A 25,992-nucleotide genomic window follows, 5' to 3' on the forward strand; every position below is an offset into this window, starting at 1 on the left:
GGACATTAGACCAGTGGAAATCACCGTGTCTTTGTGAGAGGCAGAGTAGGTGAACGGATGATCTCCACATGTGTTTCCCACCGTGAAGCATGGAGGAGGAGGTCTGATGGTGTGGGGGTGCTTTTCTAGTGACACTGTGAAACTATGAGACATATTAATAATATTCCACACGAGGCCACTAGAGGGCGATTTGGTCACTTGATTGCAGAAAAGCTACTACAGGACATCAAAACTATTTTTTTTTTCTCTTGCAATTGCATAGCATAGACTATAGAAATGCTGTGCAACATGGGCTTATAGGAACACATTTCATTCCATGCATCAACCAGCTATTCAGCTCAAACTCTAAAAGCCAGGGCTCTCAGGAAGTGCTTGATTTGATTTTCAATTGCATTTGCATTGATGTCAGAGTGGTTAGAGGGACAATAGAGCCCTGAGTACCAGGCCATTAGGACCTGATGGATGGACGATAGAGCCCTGATTACCAGGCCATTAGGACCTGATGGAGGGACAATAGAGCCCTGAGTACCAGGCCATTAGGACCTGAAGGCGGGACAACAGAGCCCTGAGTACCAGACCATTAGGACCTGAAGGCGGGACAACAGAGCCCTGAGTACCAGACCATTAGGACCTGATGGAGGGACAATAGAGCCCTGGGTACCAGGCCATTAGGACCTGATGGAGGGACAATAGAGCCCTGAGTACCAGGCCATTAGTGACCTGATGGAGAAACAATAGAGCCCTGAGTACCAGGCCATTAGGACCTGATGGAGAAACAATAGAGCCCTGAGTACCAGGCCAGTGGGACCTTGTGGAGGGACAATAGATCCCTCAGGATTCACGTAGCGGTCATGATTTGGGGCTGTTCAAATGTTTGATGTATTAGAATAATTGATTATGCTTATGTTATATTAATAGTCCTCCTTACATTTATAGGGTCTTGACTACAGATTAACAACATATAACAATATAACATATAACATATAACAACATATATTTTCATGATATAGTTTTAGAATTGTTCCACAGTTGTTTTCTCATTCACTCACTCAATGTGTGACTAAGACAGAACTCTGCAGGGGAGTGTGGGAGATAAGAGACTACTCAAACATTCCGCAATAAATCAACTTTGGGGAGGGGACATTTATTGCCTAGCTTTTAGATCATCTGAATGGTTATGGGTCTGAATGATTATGGGTCTGAATGGTTATGGGTCTGAATTAATAACTGCTATAGTCTACCACCATCTGAATGGTTATGGGTCTGAATTAATAACTGCTATAGTCTACCACCATCTGAATGGTTATGAGTCTGAATGGTTATGGGTCTGAATGGTTATGGTTCTGAATAAATAACTGCTATAGCCTACCACCATCTGAATGGTTATGGGTCTGAATTAATAACCGCTATAGTCCTCCACCATCTGAATGGTTATGGGTCTGAATGGTTATGGGTCTGAATTAATAACTGCTATAGTCTACCACCATCTGAATGGTTATGAATTAATAACTGCTATAGTCTACCACCATCTGAATGGTTATGGGTCTGAATTAATAACTGCTATAGTCTACCACCATCTGAATGGTTATGGGTCTGAATGGTTAAGGGTCTGAATTAATAACTGCTATAGTCTACCACCATCTGAATGGTTATGGGTCTGAATGGTTATGGGTCTGAATTAATAACTGCTATAGTCTACCACTATCTGAATGGTTATGGGTCTGAATTAATAACTGCTATAGTCTACCACCATCTGAATGGTTATGGGTCTGAATGGTTATGGGTCTGAATTAATAACTGCTATAGTCTACCACCATCTGAATGGTTATGGGTCTGAATTAATAACTGCTATAGTCTACCACCATCTGAATGGTTATGGGTCTGAATGGTTATGGGTCTGAATTAATAACTGCTATAGTCTACCACCATCTGAATGGTTATGGGTCTGAATTAATAACTGCAATAGCCTACCACCATCTGAATGGTTATGGGTCTGAATAAATAACTGCAATAGCCTACCACCATCTGAATGGTTATGGGTCTGAATAAATAACTGCTATAGCCTACCACCATCTGAATGGTTATGGGTCTGAATCAATAACTGTAATAGCCTACCACCATCTGAATGGTTATGGGTCTGAATAAATAACTGCTATAGCCTACCACCATCTGAATGGTTATGGGTCTGAATTAATAACTGCTATAGTCCTCCACCATCTGAATGGTTATGGGTCTGAATTAATAACTGATATAGTCTACCACCATCTGAATGGTTATGGGTCTGAATGGTTATGGGTCTGAATTAATAACTGCTATAGTCTACCCCCATCTGAATGGTTATGGGTCTGAATTAATAACTGCTATAGTCTACCACCATCTGAATGGTTATGGGTCTGAATTAATAACTGCTATAGTCTACCACCATCTGAATGCAACGATATCCGTGTGATAGGCAGTTTTAAAATTCTGCAGCTGAAATAAAATAAAAATATAATCTTTACAATTAAAAAACAAAGTGACAAAGAAAAGATTAGGCATGGGTCCTCAGATCCTCAAAAGGTTCTACAGCTGCACCATCGAGAGCATCCTGACGGGTTGCATCACTGCCTGGTATGGCAACTGCTCTGCCTCCAAACACAAGGTGCTACAGAGGGTAGTGCGAACGGCCCAGTACATAACTGGGGCCAAGCTTCCTGCCATCCAGGACCTCTATTCCAGGCGGTGTCAGAGGAAAGCCCTAAAAATTGTCAAAGACTCCAGCCACCCTAGTCATAGACTGTTCTCTCCGCTACCACATGGTAAGCAGTACCGGAGCGCCAAGTCTAGGTCCAAGAGGCTTCTAAAACAGCTTCTACCCCAAAGCCATAAAACTCCTGAACACCTTATCAAATGGCTACCCAGACTATTTGCACCCCCCCCCCCCCTCTTTTACACTCTAACTCTCTTAACTCTAATAACTCTACCTACATGTACATATTACCTCAATTACCTCAACTAACTGGTGCCCCCCCACACTCTGTACCGGTACCCCCTGTATATAGCCTCCACATTGACTCTGTACCGGGAACCCCCTGTATATATCCTCCACATTGACTTTGTACCGGTACCCCCTGTATATATCCTCCACATTGACTCTGTACCGGTACCCCCTGTATTTACCCCCTGTATATAGCCTCCACATTGACTTTGTACCGGTACCCCCTGTATATATCCTCCACATTGACTCTGTACCGGTACCCCCTGTATTTACCAACTGTATATAGCCTCCACATTGACTCTGTACCGGGAACCCCCAGTATATAGCCTCCACATTGACTCTGTACCGTAATACCCTGTATATTGTCTCACTATTGTTATTTTCCTGCTGCTCCTTAATTACTTGTTACTTTAATTTCTTATTCTTATCTGTATTTTTTTTGTCTCTTTATTATAAGGCATTGTTGGTTAGGGGCTCGTAAGTAATCATTTCACTGTAAGGTCTACTACACCTGTTGTATTCTGCGCATGTGACTAATACAATTTGATTTGATTTGTCACTAGAAAAAAAAGTTACCAAGATGAGATGACAGGTCTACATGCGTTGTACTGTCTGTCCCCACCCTGAGCGTTGATTCATCATGCAGAGGCCGTAGAGAAGCCATACTTAGACATAATTTAACAATTCCATTTAACGTTATGCTGTTCATATAAATAATTTATTATAATTTCCCCTTTTCTTGAAGTTATTTATCCCGGGAAAAAGGAAGTGGTTTTGGGCAGTAAATGACGGTAAATCTCGGTAACCGGGTTCCCGCCATTCAACCCCAGTAGAAACCACGCTGTTGAACATAATGCTAACAGGAAATGTTTACTCTTACACATGTCCCCTCTTAGTTACCCAACTCCATCACAATAGGTTCTCTTTAAACAAGGATCCATCGTTGTTACTGAGATCTTTAGGGACATTTTGTCTTGTTATTCAACAGTTTGTAACACTGTAATAAATTAGGCCTATTCTTTAAAAACAAACGGTTCAAAGTTAAAATATAGGAATGCATAGCTTTCTTGTTCGTTAATATCCCAGAAATAAAAGTTTAATTTACATTACATTCAAAATATAGTCACCTAGCAAACGTGCGTATCCAGAGCGACTTACAATCAGTTAATTAAACTAGTTCCATTACTGTGTAGACAAGTTCCGTTTGTTTGTAATATTCCAGTCAGTCTGTCTGTCTGTCTGTCTGTCTGTGTGTGTGTGTGTGTGTCCCGATAGGCCACAGCTCTTATTTTTTTGTGCTCTGCCCTGGCGCATGGCTTGGCTGTCGAGACAGGGTGAAAGAATGACATGGTCACCTAATATAGACATGTCAAACTGTCCCTTCCAACCCCCTACCCCTACCTCCCTGGGGCTCCGGGGAGAGGGCATAATCATCCCAAAGAGTATAATGATACCGATCTCCCTGATCTGTCAATAACAATAATATCGGCACATACAGACACAAACTCCTTGTGCGCGTATGGACACACACACACAAACACATTTGGAAACCTGAACCAGTAGCCTAATAATTTCACCCCTATAGGGAGAGAGGGGGGAGCGGGGGGTAAATCCTCCCCCCTCCCTTGCATAACGTGCTCCATTTAGTTCAGCAATCACAATTTAAAGCTCGCCACTGTCCGGAGAAAAAGTGCGCAGTCACAATCTATGACTTTCCCAGCATTACTATGCACACACTGACAATGCGATAAAAGCTGTCCATTCAACTGCATCGACGACTATTAACGATATTAAAACACGGCTGGTTTAAGGCAATTCATTCGGGCAACTCACCCAATCAGCTTGGTATTTGATGGGGATCGCCACTGTCGTTTGACCTCCGAATTCTCCTCTCCCCCTTCCCTTGGTAGTTTTCTGTTCTCGGTAACGCTCCCTGCTTATTGGAATGTTTTATCTGGTTCTCTGTGGTCCAGTTTTGTACAAGTCGGTGCGGGCTTGGCAAACCGGGAGCGAGGTACAACTACGACGCTCCTCAGCGGAGAGAGAAGGGAGTGGGTTTGAAGGGAGGGTGTGTGTGGGGGATAGGAGAGGGGGGTCAAAGCGGTCCGGTCTATTTTCGAAAGAGTCCTGTCCGTGTCGGGCTATCTCTCGCGTGAGGGTGGAAGAGCCATAGATTGTACTGGGACCGTGCGTCGGGGACAGCTGGTCACGGGCCAGACTGTTCTACACAAGCACCTGAAGAGGGAGAGTGGGAAAGTGTCTCACATTAACACTTAGGACGACCTGCGGTGATTGTGAACTATATTCTACTACAAACCGTCAGATATGCCTAAAAACGTTTTTCCTTTTTCAAACAGAAAACTTTCCTACAAGCTTGCGGTCACAATTTGGTAGCCATTTCCTAAACTATCCTGGTTAAGGGTAACAGGCAGACAATATCCATGTGCTACTCCGTCAGTCAGCGACACAACGGAAACTGTCACTCCGTCACAAACTATCTGTCCTCCTTCGGCTCGACAGCTGCGTGCTTCTCCAGACCAGTGTTGTGCTGAGATGTACTGCATGCACCTACACGCTAGAGGACGACAAAACGCAACACTTGCCACTTGCTGCAATTAGACTTATTAGTCTTATTGATACCTAATAATGCCCGCCTTTATGGCTATAGACCAATAAGAAATGACAGTGATATCAACATACATTATGATTATTTATGATTACTTATCAATACCATATGCATTTCGCTGCAGCTAGAACAAGCTGCAACAATCACTCAAACTGGACAGTTTTATCTCAATCTCTTCATTCAAAGACTCAATCATGGACACTCTTACTGGCACTTGTAGCAGTTTTGCCTGAGGAATTGTTGTCTCTAACTTCTTGCCCTTTGCTCTGCTACCATGTTGTGCTGCTACCATGTTGTGTTGTCATGTGTTGCTGCCTTGCCATGTTGTTGTCTTTAGGTCTCTCTTCATGTAGTGTTTGTCTTGTCGTGATCTGTGTTTTGTCCTATATTATTATTATTATTGTGTTTTTTCATCCCAGCCTCCGTCCCTGCAGGATGTCTTTTAGAGACTGCCTTGCCACTTTGTTTTGGTACACTCAGCACAGATGACACGAGGTCCATCGAAAAGAGACACAAATCCGCATGGCCTTAGACCTCAGTAGCTCAGTTGGTAGAGCATGGCGCATGCAACACCAGGATAGTGGGTTTAATTCCCAGGACCGCCTTTACATAAAATGTATGCATGCATTACTGTAAGACACTTGTGCTAAACACGTCTGCTAAATGGCATTTATTATTAGAATTGACACAATAATGGAAAGTTACCAGACAGTATTATAACAGAGAATCTATTGAATATGATTAAACATCTTTCAAGACCAGAAGTCACACCGTGACACTAGAGGCTCAAAACGAGTGTGACAGAGACCAACATGATGGAACAGAGATACGAGGAGAGGGACAGAGGATGGCTGCTGCTCGCGGCGGCGGCGGTGGCGGCGGTGGTGGTGGTGGCGGCGGCGGTGGTGGCGGCGGTGGTGGCGGCGGTGGTGGTGGTGGCGGTGGCGGTGGTGGCGGCGGTGGTGGCGGCGGTGGTGGCAACTTTAGCTGTAGTCACGGTGATGCTGTTCTTAGTGGTAGCCTTGGTGACTGGTGGCTGGACAGTGGTATCCACTGTGACTCTGATGGACCTGAAACAGGTTCCCACATTCCCCGCGCCGTCCACCGCCACCAGCTCTACCTCCGGGGAACAGCAGGAGGCGCTGTAGGCTGCCAGAGTCACGGTCCAATTCCCAGCGCCCTTCACCGTGGTGGTGTTGAGGGTTCCGTTGCCCTGGCGCAGAGTGACGTGCTCGATGCCCGTCCCATTGCCGTCCGTCAGGTTGGCAGAGAGCTCCCACACGGAAAGGCTGCAGTCGTCAGAACAATTAGCTGTTACGCTGACCACATCGCACACCGGACGGCTGACATCTGTCACCTGTAAGGGAGGGGAAAGAATTACATTTTTTATAAGGATCCCCATTAGCTGACGCCATGACGTTAGCAAGTCTACCTGAGGTCTGACACATATCTAAAAAGACATTACAAACAATTACAACACTAACCCTGGAGGAAAGACATGAGTTTTCCTTTTAATCCTTGATGTAATTCTAGCCTGGGTACCAGTCTGTTTGTCCTATCATTCCATTCCTTGCGTGGAATGTTGTCACAAACAGATCTGGGACCAGGCTACTGTAATTCTACCACTACACCCAGAACAGAGAAAAAACATCAGAGTTACCGGTGAAACGACTGTGAGGCGCAGAACAGCATAGTTAGTGTCGGTGGCCCCGGGAGACTCAGCCTCGATAGTCAGGGTGACGTCCGTGCCCGACGCAGTGTTGGCGGGTGCCGTGAGAGTCACTGTACCATTGGCACTGACCCCGGTCACTAGCGTCAGGTCTGTAGGGGAAGAGGAGGGGAACCCCCGGTCGTTTGTGGCCCGGATGGTGAAGGATCCGCCTGTCCCGTTGGTTGTCACAGTGAACAGAACTGAAAAGGGTGTTCCAGGCTCCAGGTCACTTTCTGCCTCAGCCTGAAATCAGACAGAAAATAACAGAACGTTCTGCCTCAGCCTGAAACCAGACAGAAAACAACAGAACGTTCTGCCTCAGCCTGAAACCAGACAGAAAACAACAAAACGTTCTGCCTCAGCCTGAAATCAGACAGAAAACAACAGAACGTTCTGCCTCAGCCTGAAATCAGACAGAAAACAACAGAACGTTCTGCCTCAGCCTGAAATCAGACAGAAAACAACAGAACGTTCTGCCTCAGCCTGAAACCAGGCAGAACACAACAGAACGTTCTGCCTCAGCCTGAAATCAGAAAGAAAACAACAGAACGTTCTGCCTCAGCCTGAAACCAGGCAGAACGCAGCAGAACGTTCTGCCTACTCTAGTCATACATTCCTCTGAATATGGAGCTCTGTGTACTCACTACCCAGTATTGGTAGGCTACAAGTATCCCCAGGATACCTCCCCAACACTAACCATCACAGGGTAAAATGAAAAAATGACCAGACCCAGCGTCACAGGGCGACTTCAACAACTCTGAATCTTGACATTTGACCTTGGCACTCACCATCACCATAACAGTGGAGGCTCTGAGGCGGGTGGAAGACTGTCTCTGGAAGCTGTCTGGTAATGCCCTAGTGGTGGCGCTGTTCTCTCCTCTCAGACGCACAACAAATTCCCCCGCCGGGATTCTGTCCATGGTAACCAGGAAGTCCCCGCCGCCGACTGATTCCAAGGTTCCATTGACCTCTCCTGACCCCGAGGCCTCAACCAGCGCCACCTCTGTCAGACTCACAGATTCACTCCCCGTCACTGACACCAGCAGGGTGGCATTACCACCTGGGGCGGAGAAATGTGGTGAGGAGGTAGCTAATGTATAAGTAGCAAATCACATTATTGCTGAGCTAGAAACTTGTAAGTAAAAAAACCAAAAAGTTAGGAGTGTTAAATCAGCATCAATGTTAGGAACCACGATGGAGGAACAGACATACATAGACAGCATTTTGGTGCCCCTGTAAATATTCACCCTGTGTCACTGTGCTCCAACTGTTAACAAACTGTTTGTTTAAATCCTGTCTCACCAGCTTGAGGACGGGACTCTAAAACAGCGAAGGCTGGATGAGGTCCCTGGGACACCTCCACAAAGTCAAACAGGAAGTCGATGCCGCTCTGACCTGGAAAGAGAAAGTCAAAGAGCTCTTTGACCTCTGAACATGGAATAAAAGCATACGCTCAAAAGTTGTCAATAAACAATCATCACACTAGAGTTGTAGGTACTCTGTAACAATGTGTTACCCACACACTTAACCTGCGAATCTAAATACCATGTAACACACTGTTCAGCACACTATTACAAATGGTTGCTAACTTGCCTAATTTCTGTGTAATATGCCCTCCAGAAAAGCCAACATCGTCACACTCACCTACGACCTTCAGTGAGTAGGGCACAGTTGACGACACACGGATTTCCCATAATCCCGCTTGGCTGTCCAGCCCCAGTGTGAGGAAGTTCCCCACGGTTTGTATGGTTGCCAGAGACCCATTTACCTCCCCACTACTCTGGGACACACCTGTGGGATGACATCACCATAATCATAGCAACAAACATGGGAATTTGCCCCAAGCTACAACATAAATACATCCCTAATGATTTGAATAGAGAGTATGTTTATGATATTTCAAATGTAACCTTTATATCAGGGTTCTCCAACCCTGTTCCTGGAGAACTACCTCCCTGTAGGTTTAAACTCCAAACCTGTTCCTGGAGAACTACCTCCCTGTAGGTTTTAACTCCAAACCTGTTCCTGGAGAACTAACGCCTTTAGGTTTTAACTCCAAACCTGTTCCTGGAGAACTACCTCCCTGTAGGTTTAACCTCTTGAAACTCTAGGGGCAGTATTTCATTTTTGGATGAAAAACGTTACTGTTTAAACAAGATATTTTGTCACGAAAAGATGCTTGACTATGCATATAATTGACAGCTTTGGAAAGAAAACTCTGACGTTTCCAAATCTGCAAAGATATTATCTGTGAGTGCCACAGAACTGATGCTACAGGCGAAACCAAGATGAAATTTCAAACAGGAAATGCCCCAGATTTTGGAGGCGCTGTGTTCCAATGTCTCCTTATATGGCTGTGAATGCGCAATGAATGAGCCTACACTTTCTGTCGTTTCCCCAAGGTGTTTGCAGCATTGTGACGTATTTGTAGGCATATCATTGGAAAATTGACCATAAGAGACTACATTTACCAGATGTCCGCCTAGTGTCCTCCGTCGAAATTGGTGCGCAATCTCCAGCTGCAGGCATTTTTCCATGTCGTTCAGAGGAGGAACCAAACTTCCACGAGTGATATATCATCGAATAGATATGTGAAAAACACCTTGAGGATTGATTCTAAACAACATTTGCCATGTTTCTGTCGATATTATGTAGTTAATTTGGAAAAAAGTTTGGCGTTATAATGACTGGATTTTCATTTTTTTTTTCTTAGCCAAACGTGATGAACAAAACGGAGCGATTTCTCCTACACAAATAATCTTTTGGGAAAAACTGAACACTTGCTATCTAACTGAGAGTCTCCTCATTGAAAACATCCGAAGTTCTTCAAAGGTAAATTATTTTATTTGAATGCTTTTCTTGTTTTTGTGAAAATGTTGCGTGCTGAATGCTAGGCTTAATGCTATGCTAGCTATCAATACTCTTACACAAATGCTTGTGTAGCTATGGTTGAAAAGCATTTTTTGAAAATCTGAGATGACAGTGTTGTTAACAAAAGGCTAAGCTTGTGAGCTAATATATTTATTTCATTTCATTTGCGATTTTCATGAAGAGTTAACGTTGCGTTATGGTAATGAGCTTGAGGCTATAATTACGCTCCCGGATACGTTTTTTTTTCTTAGCCAAACGTGATGAACAAAACGGAGCGATTTCTCCTACACAAATCATCTTTTTGGAAAAACTGAACATTTGCTATCTAACTGAGAGTCTCCTCATTGAAAACATCCGAAGTTCTTCAAAGGTAAATGATTTTATTTGAATGCTTTTCTTGTTTTTGTGAAAATGTTGCGTGCTGAATGCTAGGCTTAATGCTATGCTAGCTATCAATACTCTTACACAAATGCTTGTGTAGCTATGGTTGAAAAGCATTTTTTGAAAATCTGAGATGACAGTGTTGTTAACAAAAGGCTAAGCTTGTGAGCTAATATATTTATTTAATTTCATTTGCGATTTTCATGAATAGTTAACGTTGCGTAATGGTAATGAGCTTGAGGCTATGATTACGCTCCCGGATACGGGTTTGCTCGTCGCAACAGGTTAAACTCCAAACCTGTTCCTGGAGAACTACCTCCCAGTAGGTTTTAAGTTTTAACTCCAAACCTGTTTATGGAGAACTACATCCCTGTAGGTTTTAACTCCAAGCCTGTTCCTGGAGAACTACCTCCCTGTAGGTTTTAACTCCAACCCTAATCTACTGTAGGGTTTCCCAAACTCAGTCATATGGCTCCCCCTTATTGCACGTTGTGATATTTGCCCTAGTACTACACAGCTGATTCAAATAATCAAAGCTTGAGTATGAGTTGCACATGGAGGGCCCCGGGACCTAGTTTGGGAAACCCTAGTCTAGCACACCCGAGTAGCTGTTTGATAAGCTGAATCTGGTTTGTTACAACTGGGGTTGGAGTTAAAACCTACAGGAGGGTATCTCTCCAGGAACAGTGTTGGAGTTAAAACCTACAGGAGGGTATCTCCCCAGGAACAGGGTTGGAGTTAAATCCTACAGAAGGGTAGCTCCCCAGGAACAGGGTTGGAGTATAAACCTAAAATAGGATGTCTCTCCAGGAAAAGGGTTGGAGAGACCTGGTTTATATACAATATCCAGGAAGTCCTATTGAAATCAGAAGACCTTTCTTTCAACAGAGACCTGACTTTGTGATGAGAGATTTTAATGTCAATGAGACTCCCCTGGTTAAATAAAAAGGATAAATGAAAAATGGTCGGAATATCTCTGGAATACCTGAGGGGCTGGTGAGCGTGAAGGAGAGGGAGCTTCCTGTGACATAAGCAGTCAGATTTCTCACAGACTCATCTACAGTGAAGGAGAAATTATCAGCCCTTCCTGTACTCCGCACAGCCTGTAGAATGGTCACCTGAAAGAAAGAAGGAGAGGAGTAGAGAGAGAGTAGAGAGGGTGGGTGGAAGAAAAATGGCAGATGCATCTTTCAGAAGCAACTCTCCCAGGGTGACATGTTGTTGCACTACAGAAGCCTCGTCTTGGAGCATGGCCATTGGGGCTAGGCTAGGTCCAACATCACACGTTTGGGACAAAGTCTTTAATAAATGAGTGCAAGCTTTTGAAAATAAATAAAATCCTTGGACCAGCACTGATCCTTTGTTTAGACTTCTTCCACATTTATGTAAAGAGTTATGGGATATTAGAACTCTCTTGTCCCAACCTTCACATTGTGGACCTAGCGTTACCCTAATGTTTACTATTGGTGTCAAGGCTACCAATGAAGAGCTGGAGGATTCCACAATGATGCTGGTGGCCTTGGGCAGTTCTGTCTTGGTGACCTGTATGGCTTGGCCACCTGAGGACTGGGCCAGCTCCCTGTAGAGCTGGGAGTCTGACACTGCCATCCGACTGTGCTGGACCTGTCCTTGGCCCTGGTCACTACCCCTCCTACGACGGAGCCCCAAAGAGCCAGTTAGGAAGAAGGTCACCTGCGCAGAGAGAGAGTGAGAGAGAGAGAGAGATATTGGGAGGATACATTGTGAATTCAATGTGTAAATTGAAGGGCAGAGAAAGGAGAGAAATCCAAGGAATTTGATGATCTTCTCTCTACGATTGTGAAAGTCAATAAATCCAAAAAGCAATTAAAAAGACAGAGGAACATTTTTATATTACCGGTTAATGTTGCTTGTTACATGGAATATAACAAGGACCAGCTACTCACCACTGACTTAGTGCGTTCTATTAGAGCGATCACCGTGCCCATTAGATTCGAGTCTTTTGCAGGGGCATCAGTGAAAAGGAAGATCTCTGAAGAGGGGGGTGCACCAGTTAAAGCCAACTGTAGAAAGTACAGGGGATACAGTCACACTAGCACACCACTACAATGTATTGGGAATACATCCTGTGTTGAACTGGCAGCTTGAATGCAAATTCACAATTCAAATTCATACATATACAGTGGGGAGAACAAATATTTGATACACTGCCTGTTTTGCAGGTTTTCCTACTTACAAAGCATGTAGAGGTCTGTAATTTTTATCATAGGTACACTTCAACTGTGAGAGACGGAATCTAAAACAATCCAGAAAATCCAGAAAATCCAGAAAATCACATTGTATGATTTTTAAGTAATTAATTTGCATTTTATTGCATGACATAAGTTTGAGACATCAGAAAAGCATAACTTAATATTTGATACAGAAACCTTTGTTTGCAATTACAGAGATCATACGTTTCCTGTAGTTCTTGACCAGGTTTGCACACACTGCAGCAGGGATTTTGGCCCACTCCTCCATACAGACCTTCTCCAGAACCCTTAGGTTTCGGGGCTGTCGCTGGGCAATACGGAGTTTCAGCTCCCTCCAAAGATTTTCTATTGGGTTCAGGTCTGGAGACTGGCTAGGCCACTCCAGGACCTTGAGATGCTTCTTACGGAGCCACTCCTTAGTTGCCCTGGCTGTGTGTTTCGGGTCGTTGTCATGCTGGAAGACCCAGCCACGACCCATCTTCAATGCTCTTACTGAGGGAAGGAGGTTGTTGGCCAAGATCTCGCGATACATGGCCCCGTCCATCCTCCCCTCAATACGGTGCAGTCGTCCTGTCCCCTTTGCAGAAAAGCATCCCCAAAGAATGATGTTTCCACCTCCATGCTTCACAGTTGGGATGGTGTTCTTGGGGTTGTACTCATCCTTCTTCTTCCTCCAAACACGGCGAGTGGAGTTTAGACCAAAAAGCTCTATTTTTGTCTCATCAGATCACATGACCTTCTCCCATTCCTCCTCTAGATCATCCAGATGGTCATTGGCAAACTTCAGACGGGCCTGGACATGCTCTGGCTTGAGCAAGGGGACCTTGCGCGCGCTGCAGGATTTTAATTCATGACGGCTGTCACGTTCTGACCTCTATTTCTGTTGTTTTGTATTTATTTAGTATGGTCAGGGCGTGAGTTGGGTGGGCAGTTTATGTTTGTTTTTCTATGTTTTGGGGCATTTCTATGTTTTCGGCCTAGTATGGTTCTCAATCAGAGGCAGGTGTCATTAGTTGTCTCTGATTGAGAATCATACTTAGGTAGCCTGGGTTTCACTGTGTGTTTGTGGGTGATTGTTCCTGTCACTGTGTTTGTCGTCACAGGATAGGACTGTTTTGCGTTCTCACATTTCTAGTTTTCGTTAGTTTGTTCATGTGTAGTGATTTATTAAAATATGAACAACCACCACGCTGCGCTTTGGTCCGCTTCTCCTCCTCCTACAGACGAACGCCCTTACAGAATCACCCACCGCAACAGGACCAAGCGGCGTGGTAACGGGCAACAGCGGCACAAGGAGGAATGGACTTGGGATGATGTGTTGGACGGCAAGGGTTGCTACACATGGGAGGAGATCCTGGCGGGAAAGGATCGCCTTCCATGGGAACAGGTGGAGGCAGCGAGGAGAGCAGAGGCAGCCGGAGAGAGGAGCCGGCGATATGAGGGAACACGGTTGGCAAGGAAGCCCGGGAGTCAGCCCCAAAAATTTCTTGGGGGGGGGCTAACAGGGAGTATGGCTACGCCAGGTAGGAGACCTGAGCCAACTTCCTGTGGTTACCGGGGGGCTAGAGAGACCGGGCAGGCACCGTGTTATGCTGTGGAGCGCACGGTGTCCCCAGTGCGGGTGCACAGCCCGGTGCGGTACATTCCAGCTCCGCGTATCGGCCGGGCTAGAGTGGGCATCGAGCCAAGTGCCATGAAGCCGGCTCTACGCATCTGGTCTCCAGTGCGTCTCCTTGGGCCGGCTTACATGGCACCAGCCTTGCGCACGGTGTCCCCGGTTCGCCTGCATAGCCCAGTGCGGGCTATTCCACCTCGCCGCACTGGCAGGGCGACCGGGACCATTCAACCGGGTAAGGTTGGGCAGGCTCGGTGCTCAAGAGCTCCAGTGCGCCTGCACGGCCCGGTCTATCCGTCACCACCTCCACGCACCAGCCCTCCGGTGGCAGCTCCCCGTACCAGGCTGTCTCTCCGGCCCATCCTTGCAGGGGCTCTCTCCTTTCCAGCGCTGCCGGAGTCTCCCGCCTCTCCGGCGCTACCAGAGCCTTCCTCCTCTCCAGCGCTGCCGGAGTCTCCCGCCTGTTCGGCGCTACGAGAGCTACTCAGTCCGGCGCTTCCAGAGCCTTCCTCCTCTCCAGCGCCGCCAGTGCCGCTCGTCAGCCCAGCGCCGCCAACGCCGCCCGTCTGCCCAGCGCCGCCAGTGCCGCCCGTCAGTCCGGCGGTTCCAGAGCCTTCCTCCTCTCCAGCGCCGCCAGTGCCGCCCGTCTGCCCAGCGCCGCCCATCTGCCCAGTGCCGCCCGTCTGCCCAGCGCCGCCAGTGCTGCCCGTCTGCCCAGCGCCGCCAGTGCTGCCCGTCTGCCCAGCGCCGCCAGTGCTGCCTGTCTGCCCAGCGCCGCCCGTCTGCCAGGAGCCGCCAGTGCCGCCCGTCTGCCAGGAGCCGCCAGTGCCGCCCGTCTGCCAGGAGCCGCCAGTGCCGCCCGTCAGCCAGGGGCCGCCAGTGCCGCCCGTCAGCCAGGGGCCGCCAGTGCCGCCCGTCAGCCAGGGGCCGCCAGTGCCGCCAGTCAGCCAGGGGCCGCCAGTGCCGCCAGTCAGCCAGGGGCCGCCAGTGCCGCCAGTCAGCCAGGGGCCGCCAGTGCCGCCAGTCAGCCAGGGGCCGCCAGTGCCGCCAGTCAGCCAGGGGCCGCCAGTGCCGCCAGTCAGCCAGGGGCCGCCAGTGCCGCCAGTAAGCCAGGGGCCGCCAGTAAGCCAGGGGCCGCCAGTGCCGCCAGTCAGCCAGGGGCCGCCAGTAAGCCAGGGGCCGCCAGTGCCGCCAGTCAGCCAGGGGCCGCCAGTAAGCCAGGGGCCGCCAGTGCCGTCAGTCAGCCAGGGGCCGCCCAAGCAGCTGCCCCTCTGTCCAGAGCAGCTGTCGCCCCTCTGTCCCAAGCTGCTGCCGCCCCTCTGTCCCGAGCAGCTGTCCCGAGCAGCTGTCCCTCTGTCCCGAGCAGCTGCCCCTCTGTCCCGAGCTGCGATCGCCCCTCTGTCCCGAGCTGCTATCGCCCCTCTGTCCCGAGCTGCTATCGCCCCTCTGTCCCGAGCAGCTGCCCCTCTGTCCCGAGCAGTTGTCCCTCTGTCCCGAGCAGCTGCTTCACCTCTGTCCCGAGCTGCTGCCGCCCCTCTGTCCCGAGCAGCTGTCCCGAGCAGCTGTCCCTCTGTCCCGAGCTGCCGCCCCTCTGTCCCGAGCTGCGATCGCCCCTCTGTCCCGAGCTGCTATCGCCCCTCTGTCCCGAGCTGCTATCGCCCCTCTGTCCCGAGCAGCTGCCCCTCTGTCCCGAGCAGTTGTCCCTCTGTCCCGAGCAGCTGCTTCACCTCTGTCCCGAGCTGCCCCTCTGTCCCGAGCAGCCCCTCTGTCCAGTGGGGTCATTGAGAGGGGTGGCCATGGTGAGTAAGCCAGGGAGGCGGACAATAAGGCGGACTAAGACAATGGTGAAGTGGGGTCCGCGTCCCGCGCCAGAGCCGCCACCGCGGACAGACGCCCACCCAGACCCTCCCCTATAGGTCAAGGTTTTGCGGCCGGAGTCCGCACCTTTGGGGGGGGGTACTGTCACGTTCTGACCTCTATTTCTGTTGTTTTGTATTTATTTAGTATGGTCAGGGCGTGAGTTGGGTGGGCAGTCTATGTTTGTTTTTCTATGTTTTGGGGCATTTCTATGTTTTCGGCCTAGTATGGTTCTCAATCAGAGGCAGGTGTCATTAGTTGTCTCTGATTGAGAATCATACTTAGGTAGCCTGGGTTTCACTGTGTGTTTGTGGGTGATTGTTCCTGTCACTGTGTTTGTCGTCACAGGATAGGACTGTTTTGCGTTCTCACATTTCTTGTTTTCGTTAGTTTGTTCATGTGTAGTGATTTATTAAAATATGAACAACCACCACGCTGCGCTTTGGTCCGCTTCTCCTCCTCCTACAGACGAACGCCCTTACAACGGCGTAGTGTGTTACTAATGGTTTTCTTTAAGACTGTGGTCCCAGCTCTCTTCAGGTCATTGACCAGGTCCTGCCATGTAGTTCTGGGCTGATCCTTCACCTTCCTCATGATCTTGTATGCCCCACGAGGTGAGATCTTATATGGAGCCCCAGACTGAGGGTGATTGACCGTCATCTTCGAACTTCTTCCATTTTCTAATAATTGCGCCAACAGTTGTTGCCTTCTCACCAAGCTGCTTGCCTATTGTCCTGTAGCCCATCCCAGCCTTGTGCAGGTCTACAATTGTATCCCTGATGTCCTTACACAGCTCTCTGGTCTTGGCCATTGTTGAGAGGTTGGAGTCTGTTTGATTGAGTGTGTGGACAGGTGTCTTTTATACAGGTAACGAGTTCAAACAGGTGCAGTTAATACAGGTAATGAGTGGAGAACAGGAGGGCTTCTTAAAGAAAAACTAACAGGTCTGTGAGAGCCGGAATTCTTACTGGTTGGTTGGTGATCAAATACTTATGTCATGCAATGAATTACTTAAAAATCATACAATGTGATTTTTGTTTTACATTCCGTCTCTCACAGTTGAAGTGTACATATGATAAAAATTACAGACCTCTACATGCTTTGTAAGTAGGGAAAACCTGCAAAATCAGCAGTGTATCAAATACTTGTTCTCCCCACTGTACATAAATACAGTCTTATTTTGGTTGTACATGCCTCTCCAACACTACAGGTTTGTCTGTCACTGTACCTGAAGTCCTGATAGACTCATCTCTGGGAAATCCCCTCCTCCATCAGCATTCAGTGCATTGATCTGGGCCTTAAAGATGTTTGGGTCTGTGGTCCGCATCAGGGGCCCAAAGTCTTGTGGCACAAAAATAATAGGAAAGGACAAGGTCCATGTCATGTGTGTAGGATGCCGAAACGTTGGTAAATACCCATTAAATTGCTGGGAGATAATACATGGAGTGTGCGGTTGTCTTTATTTTGATAGTTTATAGTTTATTCGTCGTTAGTCAGCACCTCCATACAAACTATTTTCTGGGTGTGCGTTTTTTATTATCCGTTATCCGTGTCATAGAAGGAGGCCTTTTCAAACTATTTAACCTTATTTATTACTTTAGCAAACATATCATGACATTAGTGACAGTCAAAATCTGTTACATTTGTGAACGTCTTAATCAACATTTTGCCCATTTAAGCAGCGTGCGTCCCTCCTACAGACAAGGGGAAAATCAATAAAATAAGTCATGTAAACATTTTTTAAATAAATTATTTGTGATGATACCATTCGGGACTCATCCCATCTCTCACCTGGGTCATTGAAGGGGACCAAGATGTAGACTGAGGGCTCGTCTGGCGTTCCTCTCTTGCTGTCAATGATGAACGATGTCGTCTCCCTTACTGCTGCAATGTCGTCCGACATGCTGCCGGTGGTGTCGATCACAAAACACAGAGCTCTAGATCCATTCTTAGAGATCCCCATCATCCTGAGAGAGTGAGAGAAAGAAGGAGGGTGAGAGAGTGAGAGAAAGAAGAAGAGCGAGAAAGAGAGAGAGGGAGAGGGAGAGGAATCTCATTATGTGTTGGGCAGTGCAAAAGTTGTTGGACATGTGCAGCAGGGGCAGAGGCAGATAAATGGGCTGGAAGAAATGGACTAGGGCTAGGATGGACTGTAAGTTGGGTTCAGGATTTGTTGGTCGATGGGCCCTGGCTATCCCACGAACATCAGTTTCCAGCGACAGTTTCCGGCGGAGGGCGGCATGCGAAGGAGGAAGGCGAAACTCATCATCCCTCTGGACAGTTGGAGGGTTTGGGTTTGTTTTGCCTGTCGGAAGGCCTGGGGTTTGAATGCTGGCCACCAGCGGGAGGCTTGGAGGTTGCAGACTTGCCACAGGAGAGGAGCCCGAAGGGCGTGGCATGCTGGTCACTGGAAAAGAAAGGCCTGGGTGTTGCACACTGACCACTGGAGAGGGAAGGCCCGGAGGTGGCACGCTGACCACTGGAGAGGGAAGGCCCTGGGGGGAAACGCTGGCCAATGGAGGAGGAAGGGCCTGGTGTGGGACACTGGCCACTTTAGATGGTAGACCTGGAGGTTGTGGCTCTCTGGCCACTAGAAGGGGTTGCTTGATTGCTGGAGATGGGATGACATCTTGGACCAGAGCTGGATAGGTGGCCCACTGGATCTGAGACAAATTTGTGGCTCCCTGTTGTTTGCCTGTATTGTCTGATTGGTTGTTGATGTTAATGTTGTCTGTTAACATTTCTAAGAGGAGCTGGTATTGAAAGGGGCTGAAGAGTTCTTCCTGTGTTCTGTGTGTGTTTTGAAGGCACTTGGGGATGACCCCTGCACCTTTTCTGGTTCCATGGCAGCAGTTTTATCCGGCTCGAAGGGCCATGAAGCCATGAAGAAAATAATTAGCCAAGGGTGGACTGTAAAGTTCGGATCGGGACGGTTCATACCGGAGATGGAGCAGGAATCTAATACTTGATTTTATTGCACACACAGATAAATAGAGCACATTGGATTGTTTGGAGGTCATGGAATCATTGTGTATGTTAGCAGTTTATGTTATTTTTCAATAACAGACCCCAATGCAAATCAGGGGGTGGCCTAGTGGTTAGCATGTTGGGTTAGTAACCGAAAGGTTGCTATATCGAATCCCAGAGCTGACAAGGTAAAAATCTGTCATTCTGCTCCTGAACAAGGCAGTTAAACCCACTGTTCCTAGGCTGTCATTGGAAATAAGAATGTATTCTTAACTGACTTGCCTTAAATAAAGGTAAAATAAAAAATAGGTTTATTCAAAGAGAACCAATCATAGTTGCTGAGAAGTAGATGGTCATTCTTCCCTGTCCTCAGTGTTTTCTCCACGGAACAAAGAGACATGATGTAATTTATAACTCCCAACCCTAGCCTGTGGTTGACCAATTAGAATTCCTTGCAAATAAAACTGGGCCAATGGCCAAATAACAAGTGTCCTGTCTCAGGCTCAGTGTACAGACGTTTCAGACCACGAGATCTTGCCACAAATAACTATGACTGACATTCCTCCCATGCCGCTGACCCATGAAAAAACGACTTCCATTGATCATTAATTCCATTTTGACCTTTAATCCTCTGCGTTGTGTATTTATTGATACATGTATTATGTTGCCTTTAACTTGTTATATCCATGTCCTCAGTCCCTTAGCTGTGTTTATCCTGGTGATTGTTATATCCATGTCCTCAGTCCCTTAGCTGTGTTTATCCTGGTGATTGTTATATCCATGTCCTCAGTCCCTTAGCTGTGTTTATCCTGGTGATTGTTATATCCATGTCCTCAGTCCCTTAGCTGTGTTTATCCTGGTGATTGTTATATCCATGTCCTCAGTCCCTTAGCTGTGTTTATCCTGGTGATTGTTATATCCATGTCCTCAGTCCCTTAGCTGTGTTTATCCTGGTGATTGTTATATCCATGTCCTCAGTCCCTTAGCTGTGTTTATCCTGGTGATTGTTATATCCATGTCCTCAGTCCCTTAGCTGTGTTTATCCTGGTGATTGTTATATCCATGTCCTCAGTCCCTTAGCTGTGTTTATCCTGGTGATTGTTATATCCATGTCCTCAGTCCCTTAGCTGTGTTTATCCTGGTGATTGTTATATCCATGTCCTCAGTCCCTTAGCTGTGTTTATCCTGGTGATTGTTATATCCATGTCCTCAGTCCCTTAGCTGTGTTTATCCTGGTGATTGTTATATCCATGTCCTCAGTCCCTTAGCTGTGTTTATCCTGGTGATTGTTATATCCATGTCCTCAGTCCCTTAGCTGTGTTTATCCTGGTGATTGTTATATCCATGTCCTCAGTCCCTTAGCTGTGTTTATCCTGGTGATTGTTATATCCATGTCCTCAGTCCCTTAGCTGTGTTTATCCTGGTGATTGTTATATCCATGTCCTCAGTCCCTTAGCTGTGTTTATCCTGGTGATTGTTATATCCATGTCCTCAGTCCCTTAGCTGTGTTTATCCTGGTGATTGTTATATCCATGTCCTCAGTCCCTTAGCTGTGTTTATCCTGGTGATTGTTATATCCATGTCCTCAGTCCCTTAGCTGTGTTTATCCTGGTGATTGTTATATCCATGTCCTCAGTCCCTTAGCTGTGTTTATCCTGGTGATTGTTATATCCATGTCCTCAGTCCCTTAGCTGTGTTTATCCTGGTGATTGTTATATCCATGTCCTCAGTCCCTTAGCTGTGTTTATCCTGGTGATTGTTATATCCATGTCCTCAGTCCCATGTAGCTGTGTGTTTATCCTGGTGATTGTTATATCCATGTCCTCAGTCCCTTAGCTGTGTTTATCCTGGTGATTGTTATATCCATGTCCTCAGTCCCTTAGCTGTGTTTATCCTGGTGATTGTTATATCCATGTCCTCAGTCCCTTAGCTGTGTTTATCCTGGTGATTGTTATATCCATGTCCTCAGTCCCTTAGCTGTGTTTATCCTGGTGATTGTTATATCCATGTCCTCAGTCCCTTAGCTGTGTTTATCCTGGTGATTGTTATATCCATGTCCTCAGTCCCTTAGCTGTGTTTATCCTGGTGATTGTTATATCCATGTCCTCAGTCCCTTAGCTGTGTTTATCCTGGTGATTGTTATATCCATGTCCTCAGTCCCTTAGCTGTGTTTATCCTGGTGATTGTTATATCCATGTCCTCAGTCCCTTAGCTGTGTTTATCCTGGTGATTGTTATATCCATGTCCTCAGTCCCTTAGCTGTGTTTATCCTGGTGATTGTTATATCCATGTCCTCAGTCCCTTAGCTGTGTTTATCCTGGTGATTGTTATATCCATGTCCTCAGTCCCTTAGCTGTGTTTATCCTGGTGATTGTTATATCCATGTCCTCAGTCCCTTAGCTGTGTTTATCCTGGTGATTGTTATATCCATGTCCTCAGTCCCTTAGCTGTGTTTATCCTGGTGATTGTTATATCCATGTCCTCAGTCCCTTAGCTGTGTTTATCCTGGTGATTGTTATATCCATGTCCTCAGTCCCTTAGCTGTGTTTATCCTGGTGATTGTTATATCCATGTCCTCAGTCCCTTAGCTGTGTTTATCCTGGTGATTGTTATATCCATGTCCTCAGTCCCTTAGCTGTGTTTATCCTGGTGATTGTTATATCCATGTCCTCAGTCCCTTAGCTGTGTTTATCCTGGTGATTGTTATATCCATGTCCTCAGTCCCTTAGCTGTGTTTATCCTGGTGATTGTTATATCCATGTCCTCAGTCCCTTAGCTGTGTTTATCCTGGTGATTGTTATATCCATGTCCTCAGTCCCTTAGCTGTGTTTATCCTGGTGATTGTTATATCCATGTCCTCAGTCCCTTAGCTGTGTTTATCCTGGTGATTGTTATATCCATGTCCTCAGTCCCTTAGCTGTGTTTATCCTGGTGATTGTTATATCCATGTCCTCAGTCCCTTAGCTGTGTTTATCCTGGTGATTGTTATATCCATGTCCTCAGTCCCTTAGCTGTGTTTATCCTGGTGATTGTTATATCCATGTCCTCAGTCCCTTAGCTGTGTTTATCCTGGTGATTGTTATATCCATGTCCTCAGTCCCTTAGCTGTGTTTATCCTGGTGATTGTTATATCCATGTCCTCAGTCCCTTAGCTGTGTTTATCCTGGTGATTGTTATATCCATGTCCTCAGTCCCTTAGCTGTGTTTATCCTGGTGATTGTTATATCCATGTCCTCAGTCCCTTAGCTGTGTTTATCCTGGTGATTGTTATATCCATGTCCTCAGTCCCTTAGCTGTGTTTATCCTGGTGATTGTTATATCCATGTCCTCAGTCCCTTAGCTGTGTTTATCCTGGTGATTGTTATATCCATGTCCTCAGTCCCTTAGCTGTGTTTATCCTGGTGATTGTTATATCCATGTCCTCAGTCCCTTAGCTGTGTTTATCCTGGTGATTGTTATATCCATGTCCTCAGTCCCTTAGCTGTGTTTATCCTGGTGATTGTTATATCCATGTCCTCAGTCCCTTAGCTGTGTTTATCCTGGTGATTGTTATATCCATGTCCTCAGTCCCTTAGCTGTGTTTATCCTGGTGATTGTTATATCCATGTCCTCAGTCCCTTAGCTGTGTTTATCCTGGTGATTGTTATATCCATGTCCTCAGTCCCTTAGCTGTGTTTATCCTGGTGATTGTTATATCCATGTCCTCAGTCCCTTAGCTGTGTTTATCCTGGTGATTGTTATATCCATGTCCTCAGTCCCTTAGCTGTGTTTATCCTGGTGATTGTTATATCCATGTCCTCAGTCCCTTAGCTGTGTTTATCCTGGTGATTGTTATATCCATGTCCTCAGTCCCTTAGCTGTGTTTATCCTGGTGATTGTTATATCCATGTCCTCAGTCCCTTAGCTGTGTTTATCCTGGTGATTGTTATATCCATGTCCTCAGTCCCTTAGCTGTGTTTATCCTGGTGATTGTTATATCCATGTCCTCAGTCCCTTAGCTGTGTTTATCCTGGTGATTGTTATATCCATGTCCTCAGTCCCTTAGCTGTGTTTATCCTGGTGATTGTTATATCCATGTCCTCAGTCCCTTAGCTGTGTTTATCCTGGTGATTGTTATATCCATGTCCTCAGTCCCTTAGCTGTGTTTATCCTGGTGATTGTTATATCCATGTCCTCAGTCCCTTAGCTGTGTTTATCCTGGTGATTGTTATATCCATGTCCTCAGTCCCTTAGCTGTGTTTATCCTGGTGATTGTTATATCCATGTCCTCAGTCCCTTAGCTGTGTTTATCCTGGTGATTGTTATATCCATGTCCTCAGTCCCTTAGCTGTGTTTATCCTGGTGATTGTTATATCCATGTCCTCAGTCCCTTAGCTGTGTTTATCCTGGTGATTGTTATATCCATGTCCTCAGTCCCTTAGCTGTGTTTATCCTGGTGATTGTTATATCCATGTCCTCAGTCCCTTAGCTGTGTTTATCCTGGTGATTGTTATATCCATGTCCTCAGTCCCTTAGCTGTGTTTATCCTGGTGATTGTTATATCCATGTCCTCAGTCCCTTAGCTGTGTTTATCCTGGTGATTGTTATATCCATGTCCTCAGTCCCTTAGCTGTGTTTATCCTGGTGATTGTTATATCCATGTCCTCAGTCCCTTAGCTGTGTTTATCCTGGTGATTGTTATATCCATGTCCTCAGTCCCTTAGCTGTGTTTATCCTGGTGATTGTTATATCCATGTCCTCAGTCCCTTAGCTGTGTTTATCCTGGTGATTGTTATATCCATGTCCTCAGTCCCTTAGCTGTGTTTATCCTGGTGATTGTTATATCCATGTCCTCAGTCCCTTAGCTGTGTTTATCCTGGTGATTGTTATATCCATGTCCTCAGTCCCTTAGCTGTGTTTATCCTGGTGATTGTTATATCCATGTCCTCAGTCCCTTAGCTGTGTTTATCCTGGTGATTGTTATATCCATGTCCTCAGTCCCTTAGCTGTGTTTATCCTGGTGATTGTTATATCCATGTCCTCAGTCCCTTAGCTGTGTTTATCCTGGTGATTGTTATATCCATGTCCTCAGTCCCTTAGCTGTGTTTATCCTGGTGATTGTTATATCCATGTCCTCAGTCCCTTAGCTGTGTTTATCCTGGTGATTGTTATATCCATGTCCTCAGTCCCTTAGCTGTGTTTATCCTGGTGATTGTTATATCCATGTCCTCAGTCCCTTAGCTGTGTTTATCCTGGTGATTGTTATATCCATGTCCTCAGTCCCTTAGCTGTGTTTATCCTGGTGATTGTTATATCCATGTCCTCAGTCCCTTAGCTGTGTTTATCCTGGTGATTGTTATATCCATGTCCTCAGTCCCTTAGCTGTGTTTATCCTGGTGATTGTTATATCCATGTCCTCAGTCCCTTAGCTGTGTTTATCCTGGTGATTGTTATATCCATGTCCTCAGTCCCTTAGCTGTGTTTATCCTGGTGATTGTTATATCCATGTCCTCAGTCCCTTAGCTGTGTTTATCCTGGTGATTGTTATATCCATGTCCTCAGTCCCTTAGCTGTGTTTATCCTGGTGATTGTTATATCCATGTCCTCAGTCCCTTAGCTGTGTTTATCCTGGTGATTGTTATATCCATGTCCTCAGTCCCTTAGCTGTGTTTATCCTGGTGATTGTTATATCCATGTCCTCAGTCCCTTAGCTGTGTTTATCCTGGTGATTGTTATATCCATGTCCTCAGTCCCTTAGCTGTGTTTATCCTGGTGATTGTTATATCCATGTCCTCAGTCCCTTAGCTGTGTTTATCCTGGTGATTGTTATATCCATGTCCTCAGTCTCTTAGCTGTGTTTATCCTGGTGATTGTTATATCCATGTCCTCAGTCCCTTAGCTGTGTTTATCCTGGTGATTGTTTTATCCATGTCCTCAGTCCCTTAGCTGTGTTTATCCTGGTGATTGTTATATCCATGTCCTCAGTCCCTTAGCTGTGTTTATCCTGGTGATTGTTATATCCATGTCCTCAGTCCCTTAGCTGTGTTTATCCTGGTGATTGTTATATCCATGTCCTCAGTCCCTTAGCTGTGTTTATCCTGGTGATTGTTATATCCATGTCCTCAGTCCCTTAGCTGTGTTTATCCTGGTGATTGTTATATCCATGTCCTCAGTCCCTTAGCTGTGTTTATCCTGGTGATTGTTATATCCATGTCCTCAGTCCCTTAGCTGTGTTTATCCTGGTGATTGTTATATCCATGTCCTCAGTCCCTTAGCTGTGTTTATCCTGGTGATTGTTATATCCATGTCCTCAGTCCCTTAGCTGTGTTTATCCTGGTGATTGTTATATCCATGTCCTCAGTCCCTTAGCTGTGTTTATCCTGGTGATTGTTATATCCATGTCCTCAGTCCCTTAGCTGTGTTTATCCTGGTGATTGTTATATCCATGTCCTCAGTCCCTTAGCTGTGTTTATCCTGGTGATTGTTATATCCATGTCCTCAGTCCCTTAGCTGTGTTTATCCTGGTGATTGTTATATCCATGTCCTCAGTCCCTTAGCTGTGTTTATCCTGGTGATTGTTATATCCATGTCCTCAGTCCCTTAGCTGTGTTTATCCTGGTGATTGTTATATCCATGTCCTCAGTCCCTTAGCTGTGTTTATCCTGGTGATTGTTATATCCATGTCCTCAGTCCCTTAGCTGTGTTTATCCTGGTGATTGTTATATCCATGTCCTCAGTCCCTTAGCTGTGTTTATCCTGGTGATTGTTATATTCATG

At 46.3% G+C, this 25,992-nt stretch overlaps 1 protein-coding gene and 1 pseudogene across 1 annotated transcript in view; both read right to left on the bottom strand.

Annotated features, from left to right (window-relative positions):
• The window catches only part of LOC139417930 (coronin-6-like), a 33,546-nt gene extending 28,024 nt beyond the window's left edge, over window positions 1-5,522 (bottom strand). The window contains exon 1 of the mRNA XM_071166922.1: window positions 4,811-5,522. The gene's annotated coding sequence lies outside the window, so the exon portion shown is untranslated. The remainder of the gene's footprint in view (window positions 1-4,810) is intronic.
• A 1,196-nt stretch (window positions 5,523-6,718) lies between these two features.
• The window catches only part of LOC139417931 (von Willebrand factor A domain-containing protein 7-like), a 35,528-nt pseudogene continuing 16,254 nt past the window's right edge, over window positions 6,719-25,992 (bottom strand).

The sequence above is a fragment of the Oncorhynchus clarkii genome, chromosome 10 (genome assembly GCF_045791955.1).
Source record: "Oncorhynchus clarkii lewisi isolate Uvic-CL-2024 chromosome 10, UVic_Ocla_1.0, whole genome shotgun sequence".
Classification (NCBI taxonomy): Eukaryota; Metazoa; Chordata; class Actinopteri; order Salmoniformes; family Salmonidae; genus Oncorhynchus; species Oncorhynchus clarkii.